We start from the raw sequence: 16,372 nt of genomic DNA, 5'->3' as shown, positions 1-16,372 counted from the left end.
GAGAAGTTAAATGACCTGTTCAAGGTCAAAGTTAGTAAGTGGCAAATCCAGAATTCAAGACCAGGTCTTCTAGTTCCAGGTCCAAAATTCTTTCCATGAAAAGTTTGGTAATGAAAACAATGATGCTAATGTCATATTTTCCATACATTAAATAGAACATTTAAAAATATTTCCTACTATACTTTTTCTGGGCTTATCATAAAAAATACCTTGACCATGGATTTTGTTTTTTAGATGTGCTCAGAAAGAGGCAAATTATATATGTTTGAAAATAAATGTGGCTAACTATTGGCCATTATAATTCTAAAGGGAGGGAGGAAGGGAAGAAGCTACTAGCTGTTTAGAAATCTCTGATGAAGCCAGTAGGAGCAGTCAGGTAAGTGAAAAGGGGGCTCAATCTTACCCTCCAATTCACCTCCAGAAACCATTCAGCTCCAGCCCACTGATGACATGAAAATGTGAGAATTGTTCTGCCTTTCCCTACCATTTCTCTAAAAAGCCAGAAATTCAGAATCATATCTGAAATCTCTCAATTTTTAAATGTTCTCAATTAATTCTGTTTTTAAGAACATTATTCATGCCAAATCCAGCCTGTGGGCAGCCAGTGTGTGGCTTCTGATCTAAGCCATCATTTTTCTTGGTAGGCTTTAGAAGAGACAGTGCTTTCTAGTCATAGGCTATGCGAACTCCGACTTGGATCAGAGAAAGCAAAGCAGGAAGGGATCATATGAAGAAAAAAGTGGCCTTAAATGAATTATTTATTTCATCTGTAATTTTTATTTGCCTCACTGAAAATTATACATATGGGACTTTAAATGAGTGCTTTTATATCAAATAACTGCGCTTTTAAGGCCCTTAGATTTGAAGATGTTTACTATATACGTGCAACTCAAAACCAAAGTTGCCTTCCATGGGAGAATCCAGAGGCTGAAAGCAGAGTGTTCATTCTCGTAGGGACAAGAGCTGATGCTGTACGTTAGCAGCGGCACATAAAGATTATAATCGGGAATGAGAGAAAGAAAAGGGCCTTCTGAAAAGCAGATGTCTTGGGCTAGAAGCAGCAATCACGGCATCTGCACTTGGGCAGTGGGTGGAAAACACTGGAGGAAAACAATAAAGCACAAGGTATAAAAATACCAAAGTCAGCTGGCTCTTTTCAACTGGTAAGAACAAAACTACAGAGTACAAAAGGATGTTGAGAAGACGGGTAAAGATCTGAAGTTTGAAACAGCCTATGGTTCAGACAAGCTGGGAAATGGGGGGCAAAGGAAGAAAATGGAGAGTTAAATGGTGGTACTGAGTTTTTCTCCTCGTGTCAGGCTCAAAGGACCATTCAGAAGTCCCTCATTTCAACTCTTGCACCGAACTCAGTAACATCGCTTCCTTGGTGGTACCATCTTTCAGATGCTATAGTCACTTCAATGTACTACATGTAACTTTCTAGCTGTAAAAAGGTATCTAGCATGGTTGCCGTGGCCAACATTCTCTTCTGTTTATATTCTTCTCGGACTGTCTGAAAACACAGAAAGAATGCTGAATGTGCAGCAAGAATACTTGGACTCAAGTCTTGTTCAGCTGCTACTGCTTAGGTAGATGATTTCTGGAGTCATTCAATCTCTTTGAGCCTCAGCTTATTATTATCATTACTTTTTGTAAAATGAAAGAAATAAAATTCTTCTTAAATATTTCACAGGGTTGTTGGGAAGATCAAAAGAGATAACCTATATGATAATGTCTTACAAGTTTTAATCCTAATAATGTTATCAAAAGAGTCAAAGGTTCATCATCTAATGAAACCTACAGCCTCACGAATCATTCAACAAATAATATTAAACATCTACTGTTACTCTCAGTACTAGTGACAGAGCAGTGAAAATGACAGGCAAGATCCCTACACACACGGAGCCTACATTCTGATCAACATTGTAAATTCTTAATTTGAGTTTTGACAATAACATTGTAAACAAAATAATTCGTCTTTTAATATAAATTAATTTTAAATAAGTTTGTGATAATATATTGCTTGTTTTCCATTAATTCCCATAAAGTAAAAAATATAATGGCATTTCTTAATTAAATTCAGAAGACACTTAGCATGAAATCACATAGTCAAAGTATTGTTTACTATACATGTGTCATTGGTACACAGTAATTATTCAACAATCAGCATAGACACACTTGCTATCAGACAAACTTAAGGGACATGCTGCTGCTTACTCAAAGTCTGGCTTGGGGAAATGCCATGCGTTCATCCAAAATAACTATTATTAAATGGTGATTTTATACAAGGCCCTATGGTGGGCATTGTGATGCCAAGATCAGCAAGCCCCAGTTCCTTCCTTCAAAGGACTCCTAAAAGAATATAGAAGTAATGTTTCTGAGATCATGTAAGTAAGAGAACAATGTATGGAGTATTAAAGGACTGCAGTAGTTCAGAGAGACATGCCAAACTTAGGGGGTCAAAGGCACCTTCATAAAATTTTGACAAATAGGACAAAGGGTGAGGCCAGTAGTCAAAATTCTGAGTTGGAATATAATCATGTCTTTGCCCAAGTCTGGTTCTAAGAACTAAAGAAAATTGTTTCAACCCAGTTTTCCTATCTATAAAACAACAAAAATAAATAAAACATTACCAATCTTCTGGCCCTTCTGGCCTTCTCAAATCCTTTTTTAAAAACTCAGGAGAGAATAAACAGATTTATCTAAATATATTTTACTGCACAATTTTTGTAGTTGCATTAGATAAAATATGTGAAGCACCCTCACTACTTCTGACACTTAAGAACATCCTCAGTAAGTGTTAAATCTGGGTCTGAAGAAGAAAATAAACTAACTAAACCTTGAAACATGAGTAAAGATTTTAAAAAGCAGAGATGATAAAAACAAAGGCACTCCCAGTCAAAGGAACAGTCTGGGAAAGACATGGAATTTGGGACATGCAAGGAGTAGGAAAAGTAAGCAGTCTCATTTGACTTCATCCTAAACTGTGGAACGAAGTAAGAGTTACATCTGGCCCGGCCGGCGTGGCTCAGCGGTTGGGCATCGACCTAGGATCCAGGCGATCGCGGTTCGATTCCCGGGCAGGGCACATGCCTGGGTTGCGGGCTTGATCCCCAGTCGGGGGCGTGCAGGAGGCAGCTGATCAATGGCTCTCTCATCATTGATGCTTCAATCTCTCTCTCTCCCCCTCTCCCTTCCTCTGTCTGAAATCAATAAAGATGTTTTTGGTGTTTTTTTTAAAAAAAGAGTTACATCTGGAACAAGGTATTTCAAAAATAAGAAAACTGTGGCTCAGGGGGATGAAGTGACTCACCGGCTAGGGACAGCCCCCCCCAAGTGATAGCTTAAGGACCCACCTCCAGGTCCTCTGGCTACATGTGCCTTGATCCTCCTACAGCAGTATTTGCGGACATGCTGTGCACCAGATGAACAGCAGAGAGACCTGAACTGCACGAGTTTCCATCTTGCACAAAAGGGGGAAGAGGGCACACGGCCCGGGAGCAGGGCCGCACTGTTCCTTTATTCCTCTTTAGTTCTACACCGTCTGTCCTGAGAACTGTGCAAAAACATCAAGTTCCCAGAACCCCTGACACCATCTGCTGACACCACGTTGTGCAAACATCAAATGTAGGTGACAATAAAATTGTTTTAGTCTACGTGAGGACGTTATCCAATCTGTGAATTATCAGGGGAGCACCTCAGGTCACCTTTGCTGTTCACCAGACTCTTTATTGAGAGTCAGGTGTAAGAAATAAAAATGGGCGCCTATATTAAAATGTATTTAAGAAGGTAATTGTAAGCTGGAAAACTGCATGATGGTCCCTAATGGTAAACAGCAATGCTTGTGGACTGCCTGCTATTCGGCTTACAGGCTTCACTCCTCCATTCATGCCGGCAACTTGACCACTGACACTATGCCATTTCTAAACAGGCCAGATGCCCACCTTCTCACACAGATAATATTATTGATATCAGTGATTTTTCTCTCCTCAGAGTTTTTATTCCCGTGTCAGGCAGACAGTATGTCCAGGAATACCGTCCTCACTCTATCTCAGGAACCAGTCAGGAACCTTGTAAGTACAACCAATGGAATGCAACTACATCTAGCAATACTCACCACAGTTATGACAAATAATTGGTTAATATTTGAAAGAAGGTATCATAAGGCCTCCCTTTGATAAAGGAGAAAGCATTTTTTTCCCAAAGCCTCTGCCTCCTTTAGGCTCAGGCCTCCCTCCAATAATTAGGATGAGCCCTAGCAGTTGGAATATGAATTTGAAGGAGAACTGGCCCAATACCATGGGACTCACATCACATTTCTCTGTCTGACTCTCTCGTGGCGTCCCAGTTTTGGAAACTGAGCTTTTACCGTTTTTCTCAGGCCTGGCTCCTTCGGAGCAGCTATAAAACACTTCACTTTGCTCTTGCTTCCCTCCCCCAACCCCACACTCACTCCAACACACACCCCTGGAGTGCAGTCCCTAAAATTCAGTCCTTGTCTTTGCCACCTCCTCACAGTCTTCCCTGACACTGATTGTTCACTCATATTTCTCCTTCCCTTGATAAGAATTCTCTGGACCACACTGCTCTTGCCTTATTTCCTAGATACTATACCTCACCTACCAGAAGGGAAATTCCCTCAGGACCCAAGCTGGGCCTGATCCCATCATCAGGCCCGAATAGTGCCAAGGTCAAGTTCTGGGTCCCAACTATTTCCATCTGTGTCAACTTGCTAGAATTGATCACTTGAGGCTTATAGTCTAATTAAAATAAATGAACATTAAAAAAGATTAGTTCTTGACTTGTACTGTTTTATATTATTGGCTCTTAGAGGCATCTAAAATATCAGAAGATAAAATAGTGTGGCCCCTGAATTGGTATACGTTACTCAGCTACAGTTATGGCACCTGATTTGACACTGACAGCACCATGATAATACTGAGTAGTGGATGTGTAACCCAGGAGCGAGACGTCCTGCATTCAAGTCCTAGCTCGACATTTACCAACTTTGGGCCTTTGGACAAAATTAACAAGTGCCTCAATTTCTTCAACTATGAAATGCGGGGGGAAATGATTCCTTTCTCAAGAGCTGTGAGGATTATTAAATGCATTGACACATACGAAGTTCTTACCGTAGGGCCTCACTCATAATAAATGCTCAACAATTAGATGCAGGCTACTGTATCTAACACATAGTTACAAGAGTTACAGAGAGAGTCAAATAGAAAAAAATCAGTGCTATGCTGAAATCAACTCTTCCATGAAGACTTCTATGACCCTCCCAGGACACGCTGATTTGCCTTCAATATACCAGCAACTGTTTAGCAGGGAGGTCTGGAGCCCTCGGTTTTCCTTGACTACTTTCTACCTGTGTGAAAGTTCTTTATCTGTTAAACGCAGAAAATAGTGTTGCCTATCCAATAACGCTAGCCTTATTATTAAATTAGTTAAGATATATAAAGCACTTATAGAGGGTGCTGACACATGGAAAACACTAAAGTATTGGCTAATTTCTATTATTAGTGTAGCCCATACAACTGAAAGATGAAATGGTGAAACCAGAATATCCCTAAGGGATTAGAGCCAGGAGGTGTCCACGTTCCTGACAAATGGGCAGTTTGTCATTAGCTCCAGTCACAGCCAGGACTTTTCCCACCGAAAGTAAATTAAAATCTTAATTGCAGCCTAAAACACACACCGCGTGGACAAGATCACTCGGTTCAGAAGGAAGCAACCGGAGCCACATCCCCCCTACACACAGAAAGCGGGCAAAGCAAGCATAACCAGTACATAAAGCAACTCACATTTTGCAGCTTTTAAGGGATGCCACCTTTCTCAGAAAGTCAGTGAGAGACTGAACTTTAAAGGATCACATGGATCAAAAGACTCTTAGAATAAAAATTAGGGGCCCTGAGCAAGAATGCAACAATCCGACATACACTGGTATGTGGCATGAACAGTGTAGGGACACAAGAGGATCTAAAGAACCTAAAGGAACAGAATTTCAGAGTGGAGCTAGGTGTAGGTATTACCGGATTCTTAGTGACTAGGTCAGAGAGATGAAACCCCGAGTTCCAGTCTATACCATTTGTAATTGTACATAAACATGTCTTAGTCAGTCACATACTAAAATTTAAAATATATTTCCTTATCTTTTTAAAGACATATTTATTCAGTGTCATGATCAGACTATTACATTTAGCAATCAACAGCATGGGTGCAAAAAAAAAAAATCTACATTAAAACCCTTTGTTGGGATGCTTTACACTTTCCACAGTACAGAAACTAAAATAACCTGTGACACAATTAGTCACAAATACAGTCCTTAAGTTTTTTGCCCATTCATACGAGTACTGTCTAAAAATACGTCTTCTTTTGTAGCAGCTAGGCCCTGCCACCAGTGTGCCTGGCTGAGCTCACAAATCTGTTGTAACCTGTGGCTTCCCTGTCACTTCTCTGGCTCCCCCTCTTGCTGAGCTTTGTTCCTGGCGGTGTGAAACCCTTCTGCCACTGCGACAGCTGCCTGCCTGTGGTCGCTGCAGAGTAAGCATCCTCGAAGTCTCCCCTCCACAGGCGTCCTGTCTAAGTCAGTCTCCCAAAGAGCCCGCACAGCGGTGGAAGCTCTTTGTTGGAGGTCTGAACTTTGAAACAACCGGTGAGTGTGAGGGGCCACGCGGAGCAACGGGAATGCTCACAGCCTGTGTGGTGGCGAGAGGCCCAAACGCCAGGTGCCCCGGAGGCTGTGGGTTTGTCACGGTGCCACCGTGGGGGAGGTGGTGCAGCCATGAATGCAGGCCACAGGAAGTGGATGGAAGAGTATGGCACCAGGGAGGGCTGTCTCAAGGGAAGATTCTCGAAGACCTGGTGCTTTTCCACTGAACTGTGAAAAAGCTATTTGTCAGTGGTGGTGAAGAAGACACTGAAGAACATCACCTGAGATTGTTTTGAACAGCACGGGGAAAACGAAGTGATAGAAATCATGACTGACCGAGGCAGTGGCAAGAAGAGAGGCTTGGCTTTTGTAACCTTTGATGACCATGGCTGTGTAGACAAGACTGTCCACATTCAGAAATACCATACTGTGAATGGCCACAACTGGGAAGTAAGGAAAGTCCTGGCTAAGCGAGGGATGGCTACCGCTTCATCCAGCCAAAGACGTCGAAGTGGTTCTGGAAACTTCGGAGGTGTTGTGGTGGGAATGTCAGCTTTGGTTGTGGAGGAAACGTCAGTGGGCGAGGTGGCTTTGTTGGCAGCCATGGTGGCCATGAGTATGGTGGCTGTGGGGATGGCTATAATAATAGGTTTGCTAATGATCGAAGCAATTGTGGAGGTGGAGGGAGCTACAGTGATTTTGGCAATCACAACAATCAATCTTCAAATTTTGGACCCATGAAAGGAGGAAACTTTGGAGGCAGAGCTCTGACCCCTATGGCAGAGTGCGCCTCTTATTTAAAGTGTAGATTCAGTTATTTTCAACCAAAGTTCCTTGGTCCTCCCCAGCAGAGGTTAAACTGCCCTGTGGTCATCGAAGGCCATGAGCAGGTGGGCCTTGACTGCTAACCGCCTGCGTGACTTGGCAAAGCTATTTCATCCACTCTCCAATCATCTCCTTGTCTGCAAAGTGGAGCTCCTGCTGGATCTACCTAACAGGAGTAGCATGGTTATTAAATTAGCTACCACAGATGAAACGCTTAGGATGGTGTGCGACACACAGAAAACATACACTTTCTGCTGTCCCATAAAGTACCAAGTTAAAGGATGTCACCATTTGTTGTTTATGACAATCTGGACTAACTGGACCCCACTGACTATTCTAATCAATATTCTGGAATCCAAGGAGGGCAGAAGCAGAGAAAAGGCACCTTAGATTGTTGTGTTCCGCCTTGTTCGCCAGGGCTCAGTCCCCACAACTGGGTTTAACAAGGTTCATTTCCTCTGGATTTATTTTGCATTACAATCTGGATTACTGGGAATGAGCCGCTTGAGAGCCTGAACTGCTCCTCTGATCTCTGAGGTGCCTTACGTTAAACATGGTGCCAGGCACAGACATAAATGAGGAAACATTAATGAATATCAAACAACAACAAAATTATTCTAAATCCGGGAATACTTGCTAAAATCGGCAGACTTTCAAACTTGTTAACAAAACAAAATTATCATTGTAAACGTGTTTTTTAAATAGCTTACAGCTAAAAGCATCAGCAGTGCTTAAAGTGAATTGTGTAAACCGTTAAGCTAGAAATCTTAAAAATGTTTTAGGCTAATATTACCACCATTTCCTTCTGCCACTGAAAGACTTTTAAAATCCTTTTGTGTGCCCCAAATGTTCTGAGAAGCGTGTGTGCATCGGGCTGCCTAAACATAGAAAAATTACCTGCTCCCCCGTCAACCAATGATTTTTTTCCCATTATCAAATGAGAGTTTCTAAAGGCCTACCATGACTAGGACAAATCACTCCATTTCTTTTACTCTATTAAAGTAGATGTTTTATGTTCCACTGCCACAAAATCCAAGATGAACACCAGAAATAGCTTGTGAGTTGAAGACTCTCATTTTAAAATGGCACCACGATTTATCCTATTTCGCACTGTACCATGAGCATTACATTACTCATTAGAAGCATTTGTGTTTAAGCAGCTATCATGCAGCTTTTGCTGAGCGTGGCCTCCCCGGTACAAGGTGGTGATTTGGAGGGCGGTCTTCCAGAGATAAGGTCACTTTGTGGAATTCCCACCTATGTGACCCCAGCATGTTTGCATACATATAAATTCACTCTATGACATTCCTGTCATGTTTGCTCAGTGAGCAAGTAATTTGCCACTCTCATTACTCCAGGTACAAGGTACCTTGTGGAAAATCAATCTCCTTTCTGCTTCATACATCACAGCTTCCCCCAGACATGCAGGGCCTTCTGACTCCAAAATGCAGCTGTGAGATAAAGACCCAAGTCTGTTTCAGCAACTGCATTGTCCAAAGGGGCTAATGATCGTTACACCTCACTGGGAAACCCCATCTCGGGGCAGGGGAAATGTCTATATCAAAGCAAAGATGCTGTTTCAAGCAAAGCATTTCCTGTAACAGAGGGAGGGAGGTCTTAATAGTGGAACAAACGAGTAGCTACAGGGGGTTTAGTGCACAGTGTTTCAGAAATATTAATCTACCATCTTCTCAGGTCACAAATCATTTTCTCCACCTCTTGACAGGCTGAAATTTGCCTTTGAAAGACAATCCATTGCAGGATCCTGACTGGATATAATATGTCAGGTTTCTCTCCTTGGGGACAGAGCCAGCTCATACCAGCAGATGAAACCATTTCAGTGTTTTAGTTGGTGCTGATTGCTATTTTTTCACCAACATTTCCAACTCGACATCACAGAATAAGTGCCAGTGGGGGGGGGGGGGGGGGGCGGGAAGCAGTGGAAATATTTTCATTCTATACCAGTCTTCAAAGCTGAGGAAGGGAAATATGCTGGGATTTTCATGACACATTACAGCTCAAATCTATTTTAGAAAACCATTCATTCAAACATCAACAAATATTTGCTGAGTACCTACTATGTTCTATTCTTGGAGCTGTAGATAAAATAATTAACAAAAGAAACAAGGTGCCTCTCCTCATGGAATTTATGTTTCAGAGGAGAAAAAATAAATGAATGCCTGAAAGCACCAATGTGATTTCAAGTATTGATGTCATAAATAAAACAGTTATGTGATAGACAGTGATGAAAGGGTAGAAGCAACATGAGATAAGAGGAAAGGATGGTGAGGAAGATATTAGCCAAAGGAACAAACCATGAGAGAAGAGGGGAAAGCATGTCCTGGGGGGGGAGGGGGGGGCGGTGTATAAAAATAGAGAGTGAAACAGAGAGGAGGCAGTATGGCCGGAGAAGGAAAGCATGAGTCTAAAGGGACGTACTAGCAAGAGTCAGGCCACAGCCTTGTTGGCTCCGATTAGGAATCTGGATTATTGAGAGTGCAGCGCGAAGCCACGGGAGAGAGGAAGTGGGGCGAGCTTTGAAACGCCAGGGCAAACGACAACGATTTGTTTGACATTATTTAAAGGTCTCTTTAAAAGGGGTCTTTGTGTGGATAAATAATTCTCACTTGGACGTATTAAGTTTGAGAAGGCAGATATCCAAGATGTTACTTCCGAAGTTGAGAGCACAAAACTAGAGCTTAGCGAGAGGTAAATTCTGGGGCATACAGGTAGTATTTCATACCAAGCAACTGAGTAAGCTTACCTTGCCTAGGGTTACAGATGAAATACAGGACACTAGTTAAATTTGCATTTCAGACACGATGAATAATTTTTTAGTATAAGTATGTCCCAAACATGAATGGAACATAGTTATACTAAAATATATCCCTATAGTCTATGCAATGAATAGACAGATAGGTAGGTGATGTGTGTGTATTATATGAAACACTAAAAAAAAAAAAAGGTTATCTGAAATTCAAGTTTAACTGGGCATCCTATATTTTTACTTGCTAAATCTGCCAACCCTAAGTCAGGGTAATACTGGAAATAGAGAAGACCAAGACCTGGTGTACTCCACACTGTGGAGGTGGACCAGAGGAAGAATGGTTTAGGAAGCATTTGTAAGGAGCCTTAGAAAGAAACAGTAGAGTTTGGTGTCACAGGCACCAAAAGAGAAAGGTGTCGCAAGAAGAAAGAGATACTCAAGTGAGTCCAAAGTTTGTAGTGCTGTTTAGGGGCTAAATAACATGAGTTCAACAAGTAACCACGACATTTTGCATCAGGGAAGCAAGCCTGCTGACACTGAAAACAGCAGCTACAGTGACATCAATAGAAGACCCATTGGAGGGGAATAAAGAGGTGAAGAACTGGAGACAGTGAACAGAAAGCAGGGTGGTAGCGACGGGGCACGCGGGCTGGGGGAGGGACAGGAGGGGGGGTGCATGCTGATGGGAATGGCCTGACCCAGAGGGAGAGCTTCGTGAGTCAAGGTCGTGAGGGGAAAATGGGAGGACCAGAGGCCTTAAGAGGAGCTGCGATCCAAACCATGATGGACGTGTTGACTTTTGACAGGAGGGGAAGCAATTCTTCCATTTCAACAGAAAGAAGATAGTGAATGTGGGTGTGGTCTCTCTTGGTTTCAAATGATAAATGACTCCATTTATAAACATTTACACAAAAATATTTCATTTATAAAAAAGTATTTTTACCACATTTTCATTTGTTCAAAATTACCCAGCTATTATATACTCATATAAACAAATATAAACATAATCAAAATTAGTTGCTTGATAGCTAAATCAATTATTGTTAGATAATTATTGTTAGATAGTTGTTTCAGAAGAAAAGAAGTGTTCACTTTTACTTTCCTGTGGTTGCCTTTATTTTTCAAGAATATGGGAAGTGCACAATAGCCTCCAAACTTTTAGAACATCAAAACTGAAGTTTTTCTAAAGGAAAGCACACATTCCTAAGCAACATTTCCCATAACAACTGCTCCATGCCATCCATCATTAAATACAAAAGTTTTTCTAACACAAAGTAAAAGCAAATACTGCCAAGCTCCAGAGAAACAAAGGTCAGTTGCTGTGGGAACCACACTTCGGACCTTCTGACCTTTGCATGTGTTGCATTAATGTGGATATTTGCATTGGATCTAATCCAAAATAAAAGTCAGATATTCAGTGATACAGCTATAAATATAGCTCAGCAGCAAAAAGTGCTGCATTTTGAGGAGCACAAAGAGAAACAGTAAAGACACTTTTAAAATAGGTATAATCCCTTTAGAACATTTCTGTAAGTATCATGCAGTCATTTGTCAGTTACCTGAGGTCCTGATGATATTTGTAAATGAACACAAACGTTTGCTCCATAATACTTCATGTTCTTATTAACAGAAGAGTGATAGTCTGGCAAACAAAATTTCCTTGTCTATTAAAGTTTCAGAGTAAGGACTGTCTGCATGGTTCCTGTTATTTTTAACACAGAGCTCGCAGCTAAAGCAATCTTGTATCCTTTTGAATATTTAAAGAAATGATCTCCTATCCGCATCCTGTAGTTGAAGGCAAACTGATACTGCTATTAGAACTGATAAAATATGGGTGAAGAAAAAACTCATGATTATTAAACCAATTAACATATGGTTACACATTGCCAACACTTTGCACATTGAACAGGCCTCTTTCTCAGCATGTTTACAACAATTTAAAATGTCCACCTCCACTATCTTTGATAGTATCTTTTTTTAGTTTCCTTATATGAACACAAGGAGCACAAACAGAGCAAAATCTAAGCTCCATAAAGATGCCTTATATACATTGGGTAATGTCTGGTGGCCAAATGACAGTCAATAAACATGGGTGGATAGATGGGTGGGTGGGTGGATGGGTGGATGGCCAGAGAACTATGGGGAAGCGAAGCTATGAAATTTAGTCAGGTGGTGAAGAGGTCATAAATATACTTTTCTTAACCAGGTGAGAAAAACAAGATATATCAAATATTCTCAAGAACTTTCTACCATCCCTAAAACCGCAAGTTAGTGACAAATATTTTAATTCCATTTAAAAACCCTAGTCCTACATCCTTCCACCCTGCAAAGGATACACTCTCCCTCCCCCAACCTATCCACGTACACACTCAAAGTAAAACAGATCTCACTAGGCTCTGGTGATAGGTTCCCCTGCCCCCCGCCACCCTGTCAGCTTTGATATATAATCGATACATATACATTGTGTACGCTTATGGCGTACAATGGGGTGATTTGATATATATAAATATTGAGAAATTATTACCACAATAAAGTAAGTTAACACATCCATCTCCTCATATAATTACCTGTGTGTGTATGTGTGTGCGCACACGCGTACATGCGTACATATGAGAATATTTAGGACTTACTCTCTAGGTATTTTTCAAGTATACAGTACAGTGCTGTTAACTATATTCACTATGCTGTAAATTAGACACGCAGAACTTATTCATCTTATAACTGGAAGTTTTTACCCTTTGACCAGCATCTCCTGATTTCCCCCACCCACCAATCTCTGGCATCCACCAAGCTACTCTTTGTTTCTATGAGATCATACAATATTTGTATTTTTGCATCTGACTTATTTTACTTAGCATAATGCCCTCAATCTTTACCCACGTTGTCACAAAAGGCTGAATAACATTTCATTTATATATATTCATTATATACAATAGATCTTTATCCACTTATTCACTGAGGAACAGAGATTGTTTCCATGTCTTGGCTATTATAAATTATGCTGCAATAAACTTAAACCCTGATACCTAGGATTTACCCAAGGGTTTCAAAGCCATCACAAGTACAGTGAAATAGGGAGAACGGAATTCACAAAGGCCAAGAATAACATCCCCATGATTTTTTAAAATAACCTCAACAGTTCAGTCTTTGACAGTTAACACCTATAAATCATATGAGGGCAATCCCTCCATCAAGAGGTCTTCTTGGAGGCTGGGACCCTGTTACTCTCAACTTTGTATCCCAGAAGTCCACATAGCACTTTAGACTGTATACAAAAATCTAATTTTTATGTTGTACACCTGAAACTAATATAATGTTATATACCAATTTTACCTCAATAAATTTTTTGTTAACAAAAAGGATGGTATCACCCTGGCTGGTGTGGCTCAGTTGGTTGAGCACCCTCCCATGCACAAGGGGTCACAGGTTCAATTCTGGTCAAGGCGCATGCCCAAGGTTTTGGGCTTGATCCCCAGTAGGGGGCATGCAAGAGGCAGACAATTGATGTTTCTCTCTCATCGATGTTTCTCTCTCTCCCCCTCTCCCTTCCTCTCTCTCTAAAAAAGTCAATAAAAACCTATTTAAAAAAAAAAAAAAGGATTCTACCTAGAATCTATGCTCATAGATGAGGCAAAAGGAGCCAGTTGTTTATTTTACTTTTCACAGCAATTAAAGCCTTAAACTTTGCCAAAGCTAACTATGAAGTGCACAAGGAAAGCCATAACTCACGGGTGGAGAGTTAATAAAATTCTGGAATGAAAAAAATTAACAATGGCAGTAAAAAGCACAAACTAAGCCAAGGTCTAATTATATTATACTTTCATGGAAGTAAAAAAAGCCCCACAACATTATGAAATATTTAATAATCTACCAAACTCCATGTTTTTCATCTTCCCAGGGATTCCATAGATTTGCATACAATTATTTCTTCGGTTAAATACACAGCACTGGACAATGGCTCAGATTCACATTCACATCGCGACCCTGCCGGGCCGCCGCCAGCGCGGGAAGCCCTTCCCTCGCCAGGCTCTGAGCGTCAGCGGGCTCGGTCCCCGGGTTTCATCGGCCTGCTTTCATCAGCATCCCTCCTCTGTGTGCCTGTCTGCGCCTTCCAGGCCAGCCTCTGGCAGGTGATTTCTTTCTTTATGCTTTTGCCAGCACTTCTCCAGCTGAATGAAAGGGTAAAGAAGGAGGGCTCCGCGGGCACCAACAACATGTCTCGTTGTCAAGTGGAATGATAAATGCGTGCTCTCATTTCCGTAGGAGCCCAGAACCCAAGCCGAGCTTTCGAGAAGGGGTGAAGCCGGGATTATCTCCGTTCTTTCCTTCCAGTGCCATCAGCTATCGTGATGTAAATAGTAAAGGAAGGCTAGAGTTACCGAGAACTTCCCAACCTACTTAGCACCTTACCCCTTCTGTCAGTCAAGGTGCTCCTATGATAGCTGATTTAAGGAGACATTACTTCTGTATACTATTGGATACACATAAAAACGGGTAATGTCTGTACATTTAGGAAGCATAATAATTAAATAACAGTGAACCACCACCTATTAAACCCATCACCAACTTGGGAACAAACCTCACCCTGTGCTTAAAGCTACCCTTTTGTGCTCCTTCCCAGCTCTCCTCCTGCTTCTCTTCATCTGAAGTAATAACTAACTTTTCTTTTATAAAAATAAAATTTGCAACATTCATAGGTATCCTTAATGAATGCATCATTTCAGTTTGCTTGGTTGAGCATTATAAATGTGTTATTCTGTGTAACCTCCTAAAAAATTTATTTTTTTTCAGTCAACATATTTCTAAGATGTGTTTGCATCCAATTGTAGTTTATTTCCACAGTTGTATAATCTGTTCTGATTTTAGCAAAATATACTCATCCATTTTTTTTCCCAGATGCTTATTATAGAAAACACATAAAATTTACCATTTTAACCATTTTTAAGTGTATAGCTTAGTAATATTAAATATATTCATAATGTTATACAACCATCACTACCATCCATCTCCAGAACGCTCTTTTTGGCTTTTATTCTAGGTATCTGAACTAATTTACAAATGAAGGCTTTATATTTTACTTTTCTTAAATTTAGAATGATACATAAAACATAATATTAGTTTCAGGTGTACGACATAATGATTTAATATTTGTATGTATTGTGAAATAAGTCTAGTTAACATCCATCACCATACATGGTTACAAAATTTTTTTTCTTATGATGAGAACTTTTAAGATCTACTCTCATAGAACTTTTTAAAAATACATCTCTAGAATTCTTTTTATCTTATAAAACTGAAACTCTATACCAATTAAAAAGTAATTCCTCATTTTTCCCTCCCCGTGGTCCCTGGCACCCACCAATTCTACTTTCTGTCTCTATGATTTTGACCACTCTTAAGTACCTCATATAAGTGGAATCATATAGTATTTGTCTTTTTGTGACTGGCTTATTTCAGTTAGAATAATATTCTCAAGATCCTATCCATGTTGTACTATACTGCAGAATTTCCTCAGTTTTACAGGCTGAATAATATTCCATTGTGGGGTGTATGTGTGTGTGTGTATTTTGCTTAACCATTTATCTATCAATGGACCCTTGGATTGCTTCCATGTTTTTAGCTATGTGAATAATGCTGCTATGAACATGAGTACACAAGTATGTCTTTGAGACCTTCCTTTCAATTCTTTGGGGTATATATCCAAAAGTGGAATTGCTGGATCATATGGTAATTCTAGTTTTAATATTTAGAGGAACTGCCACACTGTTTGCCAAAGCAGCAGTGCCATTTTGCATCCTACCAAGAGTGTACAGGGTTCCACTTTACCCACATCTTGTCAGCACTTGTTTTCTGAGAGTAGCCATCCTGATGAGTGTGAGACAGTGTCTCATAGTTCTGACTTGCATTTTCTTAATGATTAGTGGTGTTGAGCATCTTCTCATGTGTTTGTTGGATATTTGTATATCTTCTTCAGAGAAATGTCTATTCAAGACCTTCGCCTATATTTTAATTGTGTTGTTTGTTTTTTTGTTCTTGACTTTAGGAATTCTCTATATATCCTGGTTGCTAACCCCTTATCAGATATACGATTTGCAAATATTTTCTCCTGTTCTGTAGGTTGCCTTTTT

General features: G+C 40.5%; 1 protein-coding gene and 1 pseudogene across 1 annotated transcript in view; one reads left to right on the top strand and one right to left on the bottom strand.

Annotated features, from left to right (window-relative positions):
- The window catches only part of TAFA2 (TAFA chemokine like family member 2), a 413,277-nt gene that overhangs the window by 143,064 nt on the left and 253,841 nt on the right, over window positions 1-16,372 (bottom strand). The window lies entirely within an intron of this gene.
- Window positions 1,009-14,482, top strand: LOC107546130 (heterogeneous nuclear ribonucleoprotein A1-like 2; annotated as a pseudogene).

This window comes from Miniopterus natalensis, chromosome 2 (genome assembly GCF_054644295.1).
Source record: "Miniopterus natalensis isolate mMinNat1 chromosome 2, mMinNat1.hap1, whole genome shotgun sequence".
In the NCBI taxonomy this organism is placed as follows: Eukaryota; Metazoa; Chordata; class Mammalia; order Chiroptera; family Miniopteridae; genus Miniopterus; species Miniopterus natalensis.
This window is presented reverse-complemented; position numbering and strand designations above follow the sequence as displayed.